Below are 11055 nucleotides of genomic sequence, written 5' to 3'. Positions count from 1 at the left end.
TAACACCACCACTTCTGACTGTATAGAATCCCAGCCTGATAGATGAAGGTACCTGAGTCCCTTGCTTGACCACACTCAGTGCAGTGGTTCTCAAACTGGAACATCCATCATTTGTTAAAAGAAGATTTGTTTAAAAAAAAAAAAAAGTTACTTCTTCACCCTCCCTATCCCCACCTATTTCAGAATCAGTATGTCTGGGGTGGAGCCCCAAAATTTGCATTTTTACTAGATTCCTCCAGATGAAGCTGATTCTGCTAGCCTGGGAACCAATCACGCTCTGAAACCGAAGATAAATACCAATGGCTTTTTGGTCAGAACAAATTAACTGAGAAATGTACCAATATTCTGTGGACAGTAAAGCGTCCACTAGACGTTGGGCATGAGGGGCCTCTATTATGACAACGCGTTTTATCAGAAAATAATGCAAAAGCGCATAGAATTTCTCTCTACATCTATCATTTTAAAGCATGTAGGTACTAGACCACTGGCAAGGTTTTTAAAAATGAGCTTTCTCCCACAAATCCTGACATACGTGTAAATGGGGCAGGAATCACTGCAGTGGACACAGTAACAACTAAGGACAGCATGTCCGTCTTTAAATAGTATTCGGTCCCGCTGCTTCTCCAGCATCCTATTGTATCCTGGCTCTCCCTGGACGGTTGGAAGAGGAGAGAAGAGGGTGAGCTAGGTGGCGCAGTTGCTTAACGCATTTTCCTGTCAAACCCAACTCCACTTGGGAGCACAGGTGAAAAGAATCTCCAAAACCTAAGTAGTTAGTATTTTAAGGAAGAGCCCCCAGCTCTCCACCCATCTTAGGTGCACGCACTGCAACAAAGTACCGCGTGGAGCTCAGCAGGTGTGCATGCAGGGCTGCAGCCGCGGTGCCAACAGCCCGGGAAAAGAGAGGGAAGGGGAAAAGCGTGGCCTCGCCGAACTCCCACTTTGGTGTCCAGGGTGCAGGCGAGTGTGTGCAGCTTCCCTGGGAGTTACGTCGTGGCAGCGTCCGCGCTGTGTGTCAGCCCATCATCTCTGATGGTGCAGGCAGGCGATAGTGCACACAGCGGGTCTCAGCGGATGAACCAGAACTGAGAAAGGAAACAAACACACAAAAACACGGGGGTGAGGGGTACAGGTCTATTTGCCAGGGGGTGCGCTTACGTGCACGTACGGATTCACAGGGGGCTCCCTTCTGTGTCCAGCGCGACAGAAAAGTAGGCACCGAGACGTTTCCCGGCACCGGCGGGCGGTGGGCACGCGCCCGGTGGGCACGCGCCCGGGACGTCGCGAGCGCCCGGGTATGCTGCTTCCGCGCGCGGGGAGGGAGGGCCAGCCCGGCTCCGGGGGTCGGGGGGTCGAGCCGCCGGGGCCCCGCGCGGTCCCGGGCGCGCAGGTAAAGGGTTACGCGTGCCGGGGAGGCTCGCCCGCCGGCCGCGCCACGTGACGCGCCGGCCCAATGACGGCGCCGGGGCGGCCGCTGCGAGCGCGGCGGGCTCCGGGCGGCGCTGAGCCGCTGGCGTTTCCCGGCGCCGCCGCCCGAGGCCGGCGAAGCCATGGGCGCCCCGACCCCGACCCCGCCGCCGCCGCCCGGCCCCAGGTAGGGACGGTCCCCCGCCCCGCGTGTCGGGCCCCGCCGCGGGCTTGCCTCCTGCCGACCTCGGCTTGGGGGCATTATTTCCCCGACTTCTCTCGCAGGTCGTTTTTATTTCTTTACTTCCTTCTGCCAGGGTGGAAAAAAAAAAATGGGGTGAGGCAATGCTCAGTTTGATTACTTCGGAAAAGTCACGGAATACAACAAAGGCACGGGGAGGGAGGCGAAATCCAGCCCCGGGGGTCGGGGAGCGGGAGGGGGAGGGGGAGGGGGCGGGAGCCGGCGGGACTTGAAAAAGTCCCCAAACTAAAGACCAGGACAGTTTGGAAAGCTTGGCATCTCGGCGGTGTATGAAACACTTTTGTTTTTAAATCCCTAATTAATGAACTTTCTACGGCGCCTGAGAACTTGAGTTGGAAAAACTGCAAGCGATTTTCCCCTTATTTCTAAGTGTCCCCTTCCCCCATTTTTAAGCATCGGAGCGTTTTCGAATAAAACGGAAATGGAGTGTTGGTCGCCGCTGTTTCTTTGAAACGTCCTTGGGTCCCAGGATTTGCTCCGGTTGGGGTGCTGGCGCCCTGGGCGGCGGTGAGAAGGGGTGGAGCGGGGAGGGTGCAGCTCTAGGAAGCCGCACGCTGTAAGAGCGTGCCAGGTGCAAACTGTTAAATGGTCACAAACTGTTTGCTGAATATTTAATAATTAGGCAGGCATCTCCCAGGGCGATGGCTTGGGTCTCACTTGACCTTGGCAGCCCTGATGAAGTGAGATTTTCACAAACCACCACTGAATAAGTTTTTTCAGTGATAGAAGACAAATTTCAAAATCAGTGGGACTTTATTTTTTACAGTCCCTCCAGGACTGTAATTAACCTTAAAAACAAAACAAAAACTCTCCTTAGTACATTTTATTTTCTCCTCAGTAACTTAGTACATTTTATTTTCCACTGTGGTGTAGACTTTTGCCCAGTAGATTTGGAAGAAGTCCGTGTTCCATGAGGTGGTTCAGATCATTAAAGAAGGTGTTTTAATTATCTGCCTGTCACTGTGAGAGAATTACGTCGCTTCTCACCCTGGCTTAGGAAAGTCCTGAGTGGTTGTACCCAAGCTGTTATGGTAATTGCTGTAGAAAAGATGAGAAACCTTTGAGAGTTGAACTAGAAAGAAATGGAAAGTGATCGCTGCTTTTAAACACAATAAATTCTATTTATTCTCTCTCTCTCTCTCTCTTTCTCTCTCTCTCTCACACACACACACACACACACACACACACACACACAATTCCACTTATTCCCACATCTAATCCTCCAGTTAATACTATTTTTAGGAGACATGTTAAAGGTTCTGAGGCTAAACAGCAGTGTCTCTAGAATACCCCAGCAGCCATAAGGCAGGTCATTGAAACAGTGTTTTGAAGCTCTAAAGGGTCAGTATAATTCTGGGGTTATTTGTATTTTCCTAACGTGTAAAGAATCAGTTACAAGAAGCTGCCTTGATCACAGAACAGGAATGGAGCCCACATGAATACGGGAAGGCGGGTTTGGGTTTATGTCTCTTCTCTGCTCACTCTGTCCATCCTGGTACTGTTCTTTCTGTTCAGCAAGTATGTGATAAATGCATGTCTTGTGGCATCTGGCCCCACAGCTGGTCCTTAATGGTTCTGAAGATTTCGATATCCAATGACATCTAAAGATAAATATGACCAATCTTAGCTGTGTTCTAAGAGCTTTTGCATATCTGGATTTAGAACAGGGGCGCCTGGGTGGCTCAGTGGGTTAAGCGTCTGATTCTTGATTTCAGCTTAGGTCATGCTCTCACAGTTGTGAGATTGAGCTCTGCATCCAGCTCTGTGCTGAGTGTGGAGCCTGCTTGGGATTCTCTCTCTCTCCCTCTCTCTCTCCTCCCCATCCTTTCAAAATAAATAAACATTTAAAAATAACAAAAACAAAAACTTGTATGTGAACTAAATATGTTCCATAGCCTGAAGCTGGAATGATCCCCCTGACTTCCCACCTACCATCTCTCTGAGCCTGGAAACACAACTTAGCTGAGTTCTGGCCAGAATTGAGTCCAGCCCAAGGGCGGAGTAGGTACTGCTGTCCTTGCTCCTGGAACTGCCCTGCCTTTGGTGCAAAAGCCCACTCGCTGTGCTTCTTGGAATGGACTCCCGTTTCCAAAGACAGTAATTGAATACCAACCTCCCAGTACCTGCGTTTCTTCAGGACTTGCAAATTCCCCTAGTTTAACAATGTTTCCAAAAATCCTGAATCTTGGGCTCTTTTGGGATCTTCGTTAAATAGTACCTAGCTGCTGCCTGCCCTGCCCCCCTTTTTTGTCATTATCTGGTTTGCAGGTAGACTTTCTATCTAGACAAGTCAGAAGACGCGGTAGCCTCTGCTAGGGGAGGGTAGATCTCAGTCTTCACCTGTCTGCGGGTCAGATGGGTCACCGAGGTGTAGCCTTTCTTAGTGTGTTTACCACCTGAGTGGTGTTTTAAGAGAATAACGTGACAGTGAAATCTGTTATCTGCTCACCTTTTTCACCTGAGAATATTCTGATCCCACAGAAATTGGAATCTTCAGAAGGACTATATATCATCAAAATGACCCTATCCTCAAACACAACATAGCCATCAGATGAATGTGTGTCCTGAAGTAGATACTTAATAGAACTGAAGGGACACCTGGTGGCTTATTCAGTTGAGTGTCTGACTCTTGATTTGAGTTCCAGTCAGGTCATGATCCCAGAATCCTGGGATCTAGCCCCCCATTAGGCTCCCCACTGGGTGTGGAGCCAGCTTGGGGTTGGTTCCTTCTCTCTCTCTCTCTCCCCCTCTCCTTCCCCTTCCCAGGCTTGTACTCCCTCTTTCTCTCTCTCTCAAAAACAAGACAAAACAAAAAAACTCAAAATACGGAATCAGTGTCATCAAGCATCTTAGAAAGGATGATCCTGAGCTACAGTGAATATTAAAAGACAAAAGGATGGAGCGCCTGGGTGGCGCAGTCGGTTAAGCGTCCGACTTCAGCCAGGTCACGATCTCGCGGTCCGTGAGTTCGAGCCCCGCGTCGGGCTCTGGGCTGATGGCTCAGAGCCTGGAGCCTGTTTCCGATTCTGTGTCTCCCTCTCTCTCTGCCCCTCCCCCGTTCATGCTCTGTCTCTCTCTGTCCCAAAAATAAATAAACATTGAAAAAAAAAAATTTAAAAGACAAAAGGAAGGAGCACCTGGGCGGCTCAGTCAGTTGAGGGTCCAACTTCAGCTCAGGTCATGATCTTGCAGCTTGTGAGTTCAAGCCCCAAATCAGTCTCTGTGCTGACAGCTCAGAGCCTAGAGCCTACTTTGGATTCTGTGTCTCCCTCGCTCTTGGCCCCTCCCCTACTCGTGCTCGCTCTCGTGCGCTCTCTCTCTCTCTCTCTCTTTCTCTCTCTCAACAATTTAAAACTTTTTAAATAAAAAAGAAAAAGGGTATGTCTCAAATTTTACCGTGAGCAGCAAATTCTGTTCTATTCTGTGTACAACTGGCCCTCTAAAATTAAATGAAACCTTTCCTCGACCTTGGAGACAGCACGCTTGTAAACCTAGAGATATCAGGCACTACACTGAGCAGAGTGCCCGGGACACAGTCCTAGCCTTAGGGGATCTTACAGCCTTCAGAGAAGCCACTGAAGGATTTTAAGCAGATCTGTGTTTTAGAAAGTTCTCTCTGGCTATAAGAAGAATGAAATGGGAAAGATACCAGCAAGGTAGCTTCTATAAAAATCAACACGAGAAGAGTGAGAGGTGAATTGATTCTAAAGATATGTAGCAGGACAAAGGTGTTTAGGCTATTAAGTCAGAGAAAATACTGGATGACTCGTCTCTAAAGTTCATTTCCATGTCATTTCAAACTGCATTTGTTCCAGGCAGGTAGATGTGAGCCGTGTTTCACTGCGGTGTTTTCCCTACTGACTACTGCTACTCTCCAGTTGCACATCATGTGTTTCCATCACGGAGAAAGGTTTTGATAAAGAATGAGCCAAATAGATTTCACACTTTCCACAACCCACTGCTTCTTCATGTACACTTGTATATGTAGATCTGAAGGCTAAGTTAGAATAGACTATTGCCCTTGTAGTGTATGCACTCTGATTTAGCTTAACTCCTTCTGGGAATAAAAATACACTGACTTGAGAGGCAGCTGGGTTGGCTCAATGGGTTAAGCGTCTGACTTCCGTTCAGGTCATGATTTCACAGTTTGTGAGTTCGAGTCCTGGATCAGACCCTCAGTGCTCAGCGCAGAGCCCACACATGATCATTCTCTCTCAAAAATAAGTAAACAAACAGACAAATACCCTAACTTGATTGCATGACAGTTGTAGAAGTGGACAGTAGAACAGCCTTTTTTTTTTTTTAATTTGGCCACTGTGTCTGCAGAGGAGGCTCTGTTGCATTTGCAGAAGTACGGTGTCTGAGCATGTGCGAGCAGTACACGGGTGGAGCCCCGTACTTGGGAGGAGGTCTCCTTGGCCTCTGCCACATGCATAGCTTTGTCATACAACATGTATTTGGGTGTATTTGTGATTCACGTGTTTCTTAGGCCCATAGTTGGCCTCTACACCCAAGAGTTTTAACATTTCTTCTGATTTGGGTGTTAAATCTTCCTTCCATTTGATAATTGAGTACATACCTTGGGTCATTTATGTGTGACGAAGATTGGATCTGTACTTCATGGCTTTGAAGCATTATCCCCCTTCTTCAGTGGTCAGGTAGCCAACAGCATCAGTCCTCCAGACTGGTGCAACCGAGAAATGAATTAAAGAAGTCTTCCTGCACCCATGAAGAGCCACATACTTAGATTGTCACCAGAACGTACATGGCATTATTTCTCTTTAGACTCCTAACGAGCTTGGCCGTGTGGCTTCCTGGTCCACGGCAAGGAGGCCCACCTCACAGATTCAGCACAAGGCTATTACGATAAGTGTGAAATGTCACAACCAACTGCTGTAAACAGCAAAGCCGATACCATCAAGGTTGTCTGTGATTACATTCTGAGTCTACAAGACAAGAAAAATTGAGTTCAGAACTATCTCGTAGCAAGGAAATGAGTATGGCGTTCTGGAAAAATGCACCCTCAGACCTTTTTAGAACCCGAAAAGAACCTTAAAAACTATTGGTTCTAAGCACCTTAATTTACAGTTGAGGAAACTGAGGCTCAAAGAGGTTAAATGATGTGCCTCGGGTCATATGGCTGTCCAGTGGAAAAGCTGCTGGGACTAGAATCTGAGCATCCCAGTTCCCAGCCTGGTCACCTTCCTACTACTACTATTGGCCAAAAAGCACAAATTTTGGTGCTATGGGAAATTCATCTTCTGTTAAGTACCTTCTTCCCCAGCCATTACATATGGAGAAATTACTTCTGTAGACTATTAATTATCCATTGCTGCAGAACAAGCCACCCCAAAATGTAATGGCTTAAAATGACTACTGTTTAGTTTATGACTTTGTGGACCAGCAGTTTGGACCTGGTGAATCCGCTGGTCTTGTCCAGGCTCCCTTATGGCTACTGTGTGGTCACCAAGGCAACCCTGCCCTCGAATATTGGCTGACCATTAGCTAAAGCAACCGGGGAGTAGCTGGGCTGCACAGCTCTAATGAGTCATGGGGCTTGATCACGTGTTGGCTCAGCATGATTGTAAAAGGAGGCCTAGTTACTTCTCCATTCCCCTTTATTTTTTTTTAAGTTTATTTATTTATTTTAAGAGACAGTCGGGGAGGGAGGGAGAGTCAGTGAGAGAGATTCCGGAGCAGGCTCTGCACATATCAGCACAGAGCCTGACATGGGACTTGAACCCACAAACCGAACCCTGAGAATCTTGACCTGAGCCAAAGTCAGAAGCTCCTGACTGAGCCACCCAGGAGCCGCCTCCTCCAGTCCCCTTTAAAAGCCAGTGAAGAGGCCAGCCCAGATTCAAAGGGTGGAGAAGTAGACTCTGCCTTTCAATGGGAGGAGCTTCAGGGTCGCCTTAGTAAACCGGAAGGATTCTGGGAGGCGTGGGGAAATGGGGTCATTTTTGTAATCAATCACATTAGGTAAGCATTTTGCATAACTTAACCAAGTTAATTCTCCCAACAACCCTTGAGTTTAAGGCAGAAATCCTATTTTACAGGTGAAGACACCAGACCCCAGGCATGTCAGTCTGAGTTAGGCAGGAAGTGCAGCTGGCACTCAGATCTGACCCAAAGCACGTTTTTGTAACCACCAAAAAAAATACAGCTTTGCCTCCCTGCCCCTACATGATGCAGCAGGAAACAATAGTATTACTGTACAACTCGGAATTTTGTATGAACAAAATTTAACTTTAAGAATGCTTTTTCTTGATTTCTGTACTAAAATAAAATCAGATATGATCATGCCCTCAAAGAATGTATGGTGTGTGTGCATGTGCACACAAGCTACTTAAACAATAAGATTCAGAGTAAAGAGAAATAAGCCGACTGGTTCATCAGAGAAGAGTGATGGGGGACAAGATAATGAGCTTAGGAGAGCCAAGGGAAAGACTAATTTGAAAAGAACTGTGTCTGTTTATTAATATCTCAAAGGATCCTCCAATCACTTATAGAATAGGCACTAATCCCACTATACAGATAAAGTTATTCACCCAAGATCACACAGCTAAGACCTGATAAAGATGACATTCGAACCCGTGTCTTCATGTCTCCAAAAACAACCATCCACCATTTTTTTTCCCCAGTAAGCCAATAGCTTTGCTACTCAAGGTGGTGTCCATGGACCAGCAGCATAGCGGTCACCTGGGAGATGGTTAGAAATGCAGGCTACATTCTATTTAAAGATCTGTTGAATCAGAATCTGCATTTTAACAAGATCCCCAGATGATTCGTAAGTACAGTAGTCTGAGAAGCAAAGCACATCCCTCAAGACTTGATGCCAACCTGGATTCTGAGGAAAGAAAAAAAAAGGAAGTGAAGATGGTTCTGGATGGCCAAGTTCTGAACTGTTTCCCAACCTTTAGGCTGGGATGTTCCCTTTGCATTCTTTACTGCTGAAAAAGAAGATACTTTTTGGCGGTAATGAATGATAGTTTGGATGTTCTGTTTGCTTGCTTTCAGGCTGTGTCTACCATTCCTTAGAGAATTTTATTGTGTTTTTAATTTTCTTTTTCTTTTAGAGAGAGCAAGAGCAGGGGAGAGGGGCAGAGGGAGAGAGCAAGCGAATCTTAAGCAGACTCCAGGCTCAATCCCACCACCCTGGGATCATGACAGTAGCCGAAATCAAGAGTCAGACGCTCAATGGACTGAGCTACTGAGGCGCCCCTCCCATTCCTTTGAATTGTAGCAGTGTTTCAACTTTTGCTAAGAAGCAGTTCAAACAGAGTTCCAAATCTGAATGCCCTTGTCAATTTCCTGTATCTCGTGAAAGAATTTTTTTGAAAGGGAGTTAGTTCTAATGAAACAGTTCTTCACATAAAGTAGTTCTTCAGTTTATTAGATCTTCCCTGGGACATCTGTAGAGACAGGATTATTATGTCCCTTTCATAGTTCAGGACAGTGAGAGGTTGTAATGTCAGCCAAAACTTAAACTCAGGTCTCCTAACTCCAAACTCAGTCTTCTGACCTACCAGTGAAGCACTCTGCAGGTTTTGTAATTAATTGGGCTTTGAAGGAAATTATTAAATCAATAGATTTTTGCTTGGGGTTTTTTGATGGGCTTTTTTTTTTTTTTTTCATATACACTGTGCCACACTCAGAAAGATGCTTGCAAGTTTAAATTGGTGATTTTGAAGTAATTATTTCATGGAAACTTAAAAATGCCTCATAAAAATATTCCCTCCCTTACCTGGTTTTCTTATCGCATTGAACCCCTATGTTGGTTCCAGTGGCAACAAACCACACTTTATACTTGAAATGATGTAATTTTACAACCTTTTCCTTGGGATTCTTTGAATGATAAAAGATTTTTATTTTTTCCAAATAAATTTTTAAGCCCATTTCTTAAGCAACTAAACTAAGGCTCTGAAAATACCTGTAGTTTACAGAATCATGACCTGGAAAGGGGCCTCACTGATCCACACACCTGGCTTTATGGATAAGAAAACCGAGGCTGGGGAGAGAAAGCAACTTGTTCAAAAATACTGGGCAAGTCCCAGGCAAAATGAGGGTGGGAACCCTTGTCTCCACCCCCAAGCCCTGTACTCTTTGACTAAAAGACTTCAAAGCAATTCCTTTGCCTGTTGTGTTTCCCAGCCTCTGCTAGGCATTGTGGGGAAATTGAGAGAGCTCCCGTTTTAAAGTCAAGTTGACCTGGGTTTGAATTGTGGTTTGCTGGCCATCTACCGTGTGACAAGATGCATTTACTGCTGCAGTCGTTTCTAAAAAGAATCATAAAACAGAGTTTATTGGCTAGACAGTCAAGATTTAGTTTACAAAGTCCAATTTATCTGCGTTCTCTTTTGAACTTGACAGGACAGGTTTTATATCCTCACTGGGACTTGGTTTTGGTGAAGGAAGCCAAATGTTCTAGAAGTGGACATAGTGAAAGCTTCAGTGACACACTGTAACCGAGGCAGAGGTCCAGCTTCAGATGATCACTGCCTGAGGCCTGATCCCTCCTGCCCTTCAGTTAGTTCAGTCTCCATTGACGCTTTCTCTTTTCAAAGCTAAGTGTTTCCTGGTGCTCTCGTACTGGGCTAAGCAGTGGTCCTGGGGAGGTGAGCCCGAAAACAAAGGCAGATGTAGAGAAGTCACAGCCCGCTGGTGTGGAGAAGCCTAGAGGGTTGTTTTTTTTAATACCCTGCCTAAATTCAGAGATTTAATGGAGCAAAAGGAGTGTGCCTTCTTTGTAATCAAAAAAAAAAAAAAAAGCTAAAGTATCTTTAGAGAAAGTCAAATTACTGAAATTGCACCCTTGACAGACAGTTGCCCTGTAAGAGTTAATTAGACGAACAGAAAGCAGAACAAGCAAACAAACAAAAACTCAGGAATTTGCCACCCTAGCACTTTGCAGGGCCCCTAATGGCAGGTGTGACCCATTAAGGCACACGTACACGCATGCCTGTAAGTCAGAAATCCTCAGAATCATCCTCTCAGACACAGATGACAGCATCATGTGCATGATTTGGTCCCATTAAACGTCTTTACTTACTTCTGTTTACAAGTGCTTACCATCTACTTAGTTTATGCGAGCCCTTTAAGAAACTGGGAGCGGGGTTGTATTTTCTTCCATCACTGAGTCGTTTGACCCACTCTCCCAGGAGAGACTAGAATGAGGGCTGGACTGTCATCAGCCTCAAATCCCCACTCGGCCATCTGATGTGGGACCTCAGGAATTTCACTTCATCTCCCTGGATTTCAGCTTCCTTCTCCGTAACACCAGGAAACTGAGCATTTCCCCCAGCATGTGTCTGCACGTAGTGAATGTTTGATAAATCTGAGTCTCGGCTTGTGGCCTTCAGTTTTCTCAAATGCAGAATGAGAAG

The 11055-nt window shown here is 46.2% G+C and overlaps 1 protein-coding gene across 2 annotated transcripts in view; it reads left to right on the top strand.

Annotated features, from left to right (window-relative positions):
* Window positions 1-1475: 1475 nt before the first annotated feature.
* CB1H4orf19 (chromosome B1 C4orf19 homolog) overlaps window positions 1476-11055 on the top strand; it is an 87225-nt gene continuing 77645 nt past the window's right edge. The window contains exon 1 of one of the 2 annotated variants that reach the window (XM_047857372.1): window positions 1476-1594. The gene's annotated coding sequence lies outside the window, so the exon portion shown is untranslated. The remainder of the gene's footprint in view (window positions 1595-11055) is intronic. The other variant, XM_047857373.1, reaches the window with a different exon arrangement.

Source organism: Prionailurus viverrinus, chromosome B1, assembly GCF_022837055.1.
Source record: "Prionailurus viverrinus isolate Anna chromosome B1, UM_Priviv_1.0, whole genome shotgun sequence".
NCBI lineage: Eukaryota > Metazoa > Chordata > Mammalia > Carnivora > Felidae > Prionailurus > Prionailurus viverrinus.
This window is presented reverse-complemented; position numbering and strand designations above follow the sequence as displayed.